Below are 10,516 nucleotides of genomic sequence, written 5' to 3'. Positions count from 1 at the left end.
TGCACATGAATCCTTATCCCATGATTTTGGGGGAACCCAAACCAAGACAAAAGCCATTTAGCCCAGTCACTCCATTTTCCACAGGTCCAACCAGTATACAATAAATCTTTCTGAGTTTATCTTCCAAGAGTTTAGCCTGTTAACTTCCTTATCCTTTGTTCTCAAACTCAACTTTCTTGTTCTTCCTTGCCCCTAGTTACCATAAACAGCCTACCCCCTTCCCATCAGCTCTAATCAATAACTCACATCCATTCCCTTGGTTACCTGTACCCATTGTTCCCCTGAAACTGCATGTCTCACATGCTCCACATCTGTACCTCACGTCCCCTTCCCCTTCTATATTTAGGAAAATATGTACAAGTAGCCAATTGGGTCAGCTCAGTTTGTGCAGTTCGACCCCAGCCCATGGGGGAGTCACACAGAGATAGGGACTGCATTAAGGATAAACCCCGCCTGCCCCGGTCCCCTTTGTTCTCCGTGCTCTTGCAATCTTGATTAACACAGGTAGCATCTTTCTGCAGAAGTAAATTGCCTTGCTGAGAGAATTAAACTTTTGCCTGAGTGCTGGTTTTACTTTGTGTCACTGAGCATTTATTCCTAGAGCATTTTTATGTTCAACATTCTTCATACTTTTTTCCCTTGCTGCAGTGACAAAAGAGGCTGCCTCTTGCATGGGGTGTACCTATGAGAAGATGAACTCTCTGTTAGCCTGGGTCCTTGAATGGCAATGTGGAGCAGAGATGTTTATGGTGCCACTATGGACATATAGTATGATTGAAAAACAATCCTTTGTTGTGGTAAGCTACTGGGATTTGGAGATTAATTGGCATGCTGAACTGAAGCCAGCCTATGTTGATTAAGGAGAGAGGTAAGAAGAATAAAATTAGGAGAACAAGATCAAACTTTCCTTCAAGTTAGGGCTTATTCAGCTATCTGTGCATTGTGGAACTATCTCTTTCTACTGAGTTATATGATTAGACAAACCAGACAGTTTCCATACTGGTTTATTTAAATGAAATTCAATAAAAAAGGAGTCTCCTGAATAATAAATAGAAATGCTTTGAATATAATTATTCAAATCTCTTCAAATCTATAAAACAATTTTTAAACAAAATCCTTTCCCCAAATAGGGGTCCATACATTTCTACAGAATCCTATACCTAGAATGTTAGAGCTCTCAGGGCATCTTTGGAGAGGAGGGCATCAGAACAGGCTGGAGCTGCTTTCGTATTGTAATGCAGGACTTCCTTCCTGAGGGCTTTCTCTGTTTCTTCCCCCAAGGGCACTGTGCTAACTGAGGATCATTATTAGTTGGTATAAATACTCCAGCTCCTACCTGGGGATTAGTGAGAAGTGGAGGTAACTCTGAGTCCCATATTGTACAATGAATCCCGCAGGATTAAGCTCCAGTTACTCAATGGATTAACTGGCGTAATAAAATCCCCTTTATTGGCTGCCTTTCTTTCCCTCTTTCCCTGTTCCACTCCCTTTTTCCTTACTGTTCCCCCTGCCCCTCCGTGGTATCACATATCAATGAACCACTGCACATGAATCCTTATCCCATGATTTTGGGGGAACCCAAACCAAGACAAAAGCCATTTAGCCCAGTCACTCCATTTTCCACAGGTCCAACCAGTCTCCTCCAGGAAATTTCTAAATGACATGAATTCATTGGATAAGTGATAAAATCAGGTATTTGGGTGGGTTTTTTTTAATGGACATCACAAAAGAGTTGAGAGTTTCTAATTGGAATTGAGTTAAATCCACTATGGAACTGTAGCAGTGCCTCCTACTGGGTTTTGCTGTTAAGAGATTGCTAAAACTCATCTCCCACTTATTAAAACAAAAGTCTTAAAAGAATGCACCTTGTTTTTATGCTGAATCTCCCATTTCCATTTGTTCACAAGTGCAAGAGTATTGTCACATGACCATTGCCCCTAAAGTATTCCTGGTTTACTGGGTAAAGGCTGATCAATGTTCTTGGGAGAGTGTTGGACTATAGAACAGAAAATGCTAATGGATACAAAGAAAAGAGATCAGTGCTCCAAGGGGTGTAATGTCAAATAGATTTTTGTATTAGAAGCATTTGAGGGAGTGAAATGGGAGAAATGATGCTGATGATCTCAGAGTATAATGTCTGATTTCAGGAGTGGCACAGCAAAAGGAACAAATTACAAGGTATAACGACAGAAGGAAGTGGCTAAAACAAAGTGAGAACAATGGAGGAAAGATGGCAGAGAAGTATATAGCCGTCAGAGTAGGGTCGTATTTCTAATTCCTGTTAGTAATGAACTTCATGTTTCTAAATGTGCACTTAGTCTTTATATTTGTTGATTTCTCAAAAAATGTTGCCACTCTCTCTCTCTCTTTTTTTTGTTTTCCGCCAACACACCCACTCCTCATCTTGGCTCCTTGGCTCCATAACTTTAGGAGTCTCATTTACCTCTTTTCTCTTCCCATATTCTTTGCAAATACCTCTTTTTAAAATGTTGGTGCTCCATAGGTGTTAAGTCCTACATTCTCGGTAGTTCCCGGTCAGCCTTTTTCTCTGGATGATTATATCTATTCTCATGGTATTAATTCCCATCTGTATGCTGACAAGTCCCAAACTAATATCTCTAGCCCAGACTTCTTTCCTGAGCTCCTTCAGTTGTATACCTCAGGGGCACCTCAAATCGAACGTGTTCGAAACAGAATTTTTCACAACTCCAACCTCCCACCTAAAACCCACGAAACACTTTCTATTTGACTTTTCTCTATCTTAATAAATGGCAACACTGGGATCCAAGCTTTATGAAGCCAGAGACTTTTATATGTTTTATCTACTGAAATATCCCCCATAGAATGGTGCCTAAAAAAAGAGTAGTTATTAAAAACTATTTGAATGAATGACTGCTTGACTCTTCCATACTCTATAAAATCAACTAAAAAGTCCAGTTTAGCTCTGGCTGATTAGTTGCTTGCCGAATTTCTGTCCAGTTCATCACACTGCAAAAATATAGGAGAAGTCCAATAATAGGAAATAAGTTTATCACATCGTTATTAGTAGCAACTAAATTTCATATTGATATACATGATTTTAGATTGGGTAATAATTCATACTCTGTGACTGAAAAATGTGAATATTATGGAAAAGGGAATAATATAGAATAGTGCATTTTTCAAGGGAGCATTGACTATTTCAAATATAGGATATTTTTAGTACATTCATATATAACTATATATGTGTTTAATGTACAAACAAGTGACTAGAAAAAATATAGCAAAGTATTAATACTGGTTTTCCTTAGAATAATGGTTTTTTAAAAATTTTATTCTTTATACTCTTGGCTCTTTACCAAGTTGTCTACAAATAAGCATGCTTCACTTTTATAACCAGAAAAGAGGTCTAAAATATTTATATGTAATAAAATCAAGGTTAAGCATTTGGTTCTTACCCTTTTTTGGGGTGGGGTGGGGTGGGGTGGGGTGAGGATCTCACTCTGTCACCCTGGCTGAAGTGCCGTAGCATGATTATGGCTCACTGCAGCCTTGACCTCCCCAGGCTCAAGTGAACCTCCTACCTCAGCCTCCCGAGTAGCTGGGACTGCAGGTATGTGCCACCATGCCTGGCTAATTTTTTGTATTTTTTGTAGAAATGGAGTTTTACCATATTGCCCAGACTGGTCTTGAACTCCTGGGCTCAAGCAATCTGTCTGCCTCAGCCTCCCAAAATGATGGGGTTAAAAGCCTGAGCCACTGCATCCAGCCTCTCTTTTTTTCATATTTTAAATTTTTTACAGTTTTCTTTTATTATTCAGTTAATTTTACTGAAAATATTTTCTTTTGATATCTAATAATGAAGTCAAATGTTTACTTTTTAATAGAACTACAAAAAAAAAAAAAAGAAAATGGTTTTATGTCCTGTGTCTCATTATTTTTTAAGTACTAATATACAATGGAATATAACATTCTTTTTATTTTATGTAACTACTTACAAAAGATCTGGGCTCTAGATGCTTCTGTAAAGAATATAGAGTCAACAGAACAATATTGCTTTTTATATTAATGAAGGTATGGGTTAAATACCCTCATCCTGAGTTTTAATTGCCATTTATAAACTTTATGGTTCTTCAGTAAGTAAATCTGTAAATTGCAAAGCAGTAGTACCCATCACAATAAGAATACATTTCTCTGTCTCCACAGATATAGAAATATGACCAAATGTGCTATTACGAATGAAGATTGTTATATACATATAACCTGCTCCGAGAAAGGACTTTGTGAAAGAGGAAAGTAAACACATGACTATGAAAAATTTAGAAAGATTATAAATATTCCTATGTCTACAAAATATGAGTGTACATAGAGTCTTTAAATGTGACCCATGTTAAACACAAATTTTGTTGTGAACTGAGAAAAGTTTATATCGTCATTTCAAATAGCTTGGATTTCAGAGAAGAATAGCACCTAGGAAGAAAAAGACCATCTTTTGTTTCATCAGGGTTCAGTATTAATTCAAAAGAGTGAATGGATTCCTTCTTGTTCTCTAGCAATTTAGCTATATATCACCTAGCAATTTAGCTATATATCTCAAGCAAGCAGAGTTTTACATAAGCCTGTTCATTGCTTCCATCACACTCTCCAACACACATTCAATCACTCTCCTCTCCTATTTTGGGATAAGCAGTTGTGAAATTTTGCTGAAAATTTCTTACTGTGCCTTTGAGATTAATTCCCTCTGTTAAGTGAATACGGATGGAAATAATTAACCTTTCACTTGGTTTTAATAGAAAAAATGTAGAATTTCGGTAGCACTAACTTACTTTATAGGCTATTACTTCTATTGTCTCCATCCCATCTCTTCCCACATGTGACCATCTGGTTGGCTGAATGCAGCTGTTCATTTGTGTCATTTGCATGACTACAGGTCCAAAGAGCATAATAGGAGGCAAAGGAAATCATGCACATGTGGGAAGGGGAGAGCTGAGTTATGGACCCCAGGAGTTCTCATTTTGGATAATTTCTGAAAATGCATAGCATATCACTGCTAGGTGATGTGATTGTTAAATTGCTGTTCTGGCCTCAGAAAGGGAGCCTGGGTGCAGCAATTGGTGTTTGGGAAAAGAAACATGTTTATGGTATTATATGTTCAAATGACAAGTGAGATTTCATAAGCAGGAATACAATATCTCCTGCCTTTACTGCACACCTACTCTGACCATGGGAAATGAAATGTATACAATATGGTGTTCGATGTTGAGTATCAGATACATAATCCCACCTTCTAGGGACTTTTGAGGATGTCCCTGCCTGCCTGCTTTTTTTTTTTTTTTTTTTTTGAGATGGAGTCTCACTCTGTCAGCCAGGCTGGAGTGCAATGGCGTGATCTCGGCTCACTGCAACCTCACTTCCTGGGTTCAAGTCATTCTTATGCCTCAGCCTCCCAAGTAGCTGGGACTACAGGCATGTGTCACCATGCCTGATTAATTTTTGTATTTTTAGTAGAGACAGGGTTTCACCCGATGTTGACCAGGCTGGTCTCAAACTCCTGACCTCAAGTGATCTGCCCGCCTAGGCCTCCCAGAGTGCTGATATTACAGGTGTGAGCCACTGTGCCTGGCCTGCCTGTCATTCTATACCCTAAGGACAGACTCTGGAGTTCAAACCCAGAAATCTGTGTTTTAACAAATTCTTCAGAAAATTCTGACACATACTCAAGTTTGAGAACCACTGGCAAAATCCTTCAGCCATTTACTCGAGGTGATGTTTCTTTCTACTATTTTAGATCCAACTATGTTGTTTTTTGATGTGTTTTGTTTTCACTCTTTCATTCCTTTTTTTTTTCCGGGTATCCAACAATTTTCATTGGACAATCGAATTATGTCTAACAATTGTTTCTCTACCCTGAATAACCTCTCCACCTTGAACTTTTTTCCAGGGATGGGGGTTACTTATTTTCATATTTTTTCATTGATATATTATATTATAGTTGTGCATCTTTTTTGGATATGTGTGATATTTTGATATCTGTATACAATGTGCAATGACCAAATCAGGGTAATTGGGGCATCTATCACCTTAAGCATTTATCTTTTCTTTGTGTTGAGAACATTGCAATATTTATTTTCTAGCTATTTTGAAATATACACTGAATTATAAACTATAATTTTTCTATTGTATCAAATACTAAAATTTGCTCCTTTCATTTGACTTTGTTTGACCTTTTAATCTTTTTTAACATCCCTTACATCATGGCCTCTTACTTCAACCCCTAGAAACTCCCCAGTGTCAACTGGATGAAGTCCAATTGTCCTGCCCTGTTCTGTAACACTCCACATGGTACAAGCTTCTGACAGTAACTTATGAACTTATTTTTTTTTTTCCTTTCTTCACAATTTAATTCTCTGGTGAAATTTATTTCCTTAATGTCTATACCATTCCTTGCATATATTTTTCCTCTGTGCTTTTGTTTACCCTCTTCTTCCAGGTCTAGATCATTCTTTTTTAACCGTTCTTGTGTTTTCTTTTCTTTTTTTTTTTTTTTTTAGATGGAGTCTTGCTCCGTCACCTAGGCTGGAGTGCAGTGGCGCGATCTCAGCTCCCTGCAAGCTCTGCCTCCCAGGTTCACACCATTCTCCTGCCTCAGCCTCCCAAGTAGCTGGGACTACAGGTGCCTGCCACCATACCTGGCTAATTTTTTGTATTTTAGTAGAGACAGGGTTTCACTGTGTTAGCCAGGATGGTCTCGATCTCCTGACCTCGTGATCCGCCCGCGTTGGCCTCCCAAAGTGCTGGGATTATAGGTGTGAGCCACCGTGCCTGGCCCCTTCTTGTGTTTTCAAATCCTAATCACCTCTCAGTTTTCACTTCTTTCAGGAAGACTTTCCCATCATCTCATTTACTTGCTCATTTACTTGCTTACTTACTGTTCATTCCTCTCCTCTGACCACTACATGTACCCTATCTTATACACATGTCCTCAAGGACAAAAAAATTTGATTTTGACATTTTTTGTGTCTTTTCACCCAATAGCTTACAAGGCAGACTGAAGTGTTAATAAACCGTAGTGGTCTTTGAATAATAACTCCAAAGTTTTGAAAAATAGGTAGAAGGCTTATCTTCAGTGAATTGTTATTTAGATTGACATATTAGTATTTAATTGTTGGTCACGATTCACTATCCTAACTAGAAATCACTCTGGTGTTTTGGGATGAAGGTAACTGTGCAATGAGAGGTCATTGTTCTGTAGAAGCAGAGGAGCTCCGATGGCCAGTGGCAGTGAATAGCTCTGAGGATGGAATTATTGAACCAAGATAAGGAAAACTGGCACCGGCTTCAGTTTCTTTCAGTGTCAGAACTGCAAGTTTTCTAGTGTCACAAAGATAATGTTCTGGTTTTCTGTCAATGATACAAAAAGAACAAGGTGGGGATGTGGGAGGAGGAAGAAAATCCATCTCTCTGCTTGCCTTTGCTACTACAGGAGAAAAGTATGTTGGAAAATGAGAAAATTACATCAACTATACAACTCAAATGATAAACAAAGTCCTTATTGTAAATTCCAGATAAAGTTCTGATTTGCTATATGAGGTTGGTCAAGTAACTTCATGCTCTGATACTCAGACTTCATCTCTCAAATGAAGATTCGAATCCCTTTTCCTTGGGATTGTAAAAATTCAAGGAGATAATGGCTGTTCCTGGATCAGAAGTTGGCCAATTAAATCCTTGCTATTCTGGGGCTAGTATTGGGACAAGGTGTGAAGTGCAGGGTGTTCATCATACCAAGGATGACTGCCTTTGTTTCCCATGTCTTGCATTCTCCTTCTACTATTGGAGCTTTCAGGCCCAAAGGAGCTATGAAGAGAAGAAAGTCAAATGCTCAAGCAGATATGAGGGAAATAGCATGGCTATACCTTTATTAGGAAAAATAGATCTTATCCCTGGGTTTCCCTGGATGCAGAAATATAAACGTCCATTTACTTGTGGAAACTATGCTTGCATAGTATCTCTAGATTTCCCGAGTTCCTGCCATGAGCCAAGCAACATGCTAGATGCCCTTACATAGATCACTTCAACCTGGTCACAGCTCCATGACGTAAATTGCCCAAAGAAGAAAAAAAATTCAAAGAAGGATATGTTGATTTCCCAGAGATATTTTTTACTCCGAAGATGATGTTCTTTCTACTCTCCCAGGATGCCATTCTGAAGCCAGCATGACCTAAGAGAAGAAGCCACACAGAAGAGGAGGGAAACTTGTACTAACTATAAAAGTTTTGATCCAAGTGGCAGCTGTATTATTAAAGCCCTGGAGTTCCCTATTTTACTTGGGGTAATCTACACAAAACCATATCAGTTAAGAATATTGAAGGGTGGAAATCAGTAAGAATATAACATGTCTATGCCTGGGATAAAGTTGCATACAATTTTTAAGTAATAGAGCATCCACTCCTGTCTGATCTAGATTCAAGACTCACTGGCACAGATTTATCAGTCTCACAAAACACTGGTTATTTTGCTCCTTCACTACTCCATTAGTTGTGCAGTCGTCTTGGGGCATCAGAGGTGAGTCCTTAAATGGTGGTTGGTCAACTCTCAGGGAAGCATGGGAAAGAGTATGAGACAGGTTCCCTACTCCATGCACTGGCCCTAAGCACTTAACATGGAGTCCCTCTTGCATGCTTCATTTGGTTCACAGGCTCCAGCATGACACTGGCCTTAGAACATCATCAGGTATCCTGAACCATTTCTTTGTTCTTTTTCCTGTCTTGTGCTCATGGTCCTGCCAACCCTTGATATTTGTTTAAGGTTCTCATTAGAAGACATCCTTCATGCCTTTTCTCCTGCAAAGGAGCAGATTATCCTTTCTAGAAGAGATTGATGGCCTATTTAGAAAGACCCAATTGCTAGAAATACAGAGTGAGTTCTTTGTCCAGCTTGGAGAACAGGTGGGGCAAATCCCTGTTATTTGCTGTTGATGTTTCACCCCTCAAAAGCCTAACAAAAAGATTTCTTGCTATAGCAATGAAAAATAAAATACAAGTTAAATTCTCACGGCACTCCGTAAGATAAGCCTTTGGCAGCATTCCCTCCTAAATTTATATTTCAACAGAGGTTATTTTTCCATATTAAAATGAACACAGGGAAATTATGAGAAGGAAGAGGAGAGGAAAAGATGGAAGAATTAGTAAAATGAATCCAAAAGGAGAAATTTAGATCTCAGGTTAGCAGTATATCTCTGAAATTTTGTTCTGTCAGTGCTTAATTTATCTGTGCACTAATGAAGGTAAATACTTGCTACTCTAATCTTAAAATCTCAGTGTTTCAACATAGTAAAAGCAAATTTTTCCAACACATTAGCATCTCATACATATCAGCCTTTGGGGGCTAGTGGAGGGGCTGTATACTCTGTTTCACACAGTCATTTGGGAACCTAGCTCCAGCTTGTAGCTTGCCATCTTTAAGAACTCAGGTTCTCCAATTATATTCTTTGCTTTGGGCAAAATGAAAGAAAAGCACAAGTGGAGAGTATTTCAGGAAGCTTCTAGGGGTTAGGACTAAAAGGGGCATAGTTTCTCCAACATTCCATGGGTCAAAATTCAGAAATATGGCTTCATCTGTCTGTAATGGAAGCTATAAATAGAGCTTAGTTGTGTAAACAGGAATTTTAAAAAGCAGGATTTGGAGAAAACCCACATTGTTTGGTAATAATTTGGGATCAGAGCTAGGAATGGCTTTCCCCACTAGTAGTACTTCTTTCTGGCTAAGAGAGGAGTGTCCAACCAAGCTTTGGGAGCCTCTGGTTAGCCTTTTTAAACATTTAAACTGCATGTGGTAAAAGAAAATTTGACCTTCTTTTGTACTGTGTACAAATTCACAAAATATACCAGTAATTAATTTTTTGAATGTAAGTGAAGAGGTTTTATGTACTAGTTTAAATCTTAAATTGATGCTGCCATGAAAACATTTCATAGGTGTCTATATTTCTGCTGACTTAAAATTTAAAATACATTTAAAAAATTATAATCTGTAATGTACCTCAAATAAAATTTTGAGCAGAAAATAACCCCAAAATTGGTGTGTTATTTTCTCCCAAAAGCTTTCCCTTAAGTAGAAATAGAAAGGGTTACTGTAGGATTAGCATGGCAAGTAAAAATATTCTTTCAGCAAAACATACATTCTTCTATTCAAAAATACATAATGGCAAATACTCAATAGTTGATTATAGATCAACATTTGGGTAATAGAGTTGTTGTAATTTCCCCACACTCCTCTATGTTGCCATTACAATGTACTAAAAAGCGTTATTAACACCGTGATAAATTACATGTGCATAGAGATATATAAGTCAGAGTTTAACTAGAAAAATAAAAACCAGTTCCGGTACCTATGCTTAGAGAATTGGTTATACAGGTGATGGAGGAATTTAAAATGCAAATAAGACACAATAGAGTAATCTAAGATATTTAAACAGCAGGAAACCACTCCTAGTCTGAGGCTGGAGAGATAAAGGAAGGAGGTAGTGTTCCCTGGCATAGGG

The 10,516-nt window shown here is 38.2% G+C and overlaps 1 long non-coding RNA gene across 1 annotated transcript in view; it reads left to right on the top strand.

The window, feature by feature from the left end:
• The window catches only part of LOC105552478, a 106,279-nt gene that overhangs the window by 627 nt on the left and 95,136 nt on the right, over positions 1-10,516 (top strand). The window contains exons 2-3 of the long non-coding RNA XR_001008016.1: positions 1,627-1,692; positions 4,186-4,275. This is a non-coding gene — a long non-coding RNA (uncharacterized LOC105552478). The remainder of the gene's footprint in view (positions 1-1,626; positions 1,693-4,185; positions 4,276-10,516) is intronic.

The sequence above is a fragment of the Mandrillus leucophaeus genome, unplaced genomic scaffold, assembly GCF_000951045.1.
Source record: "Mandrillus leucophaeus isolate KB7577 unplaced genomic scaffold, Mleu.le_1.0 Scaffold56, whole genome shotgun sequence".
Taxonomy (NCBI): domain Eukaryota; kingdom Metazoa; phylum Chordata; class Mammalia; order Primates; family Cercopithecidae; genus Mandrillus; species Mandrillus leucophaeus.
This window is presented reverse-complemented; position numbering and strand designations above follow the sequence as displayed.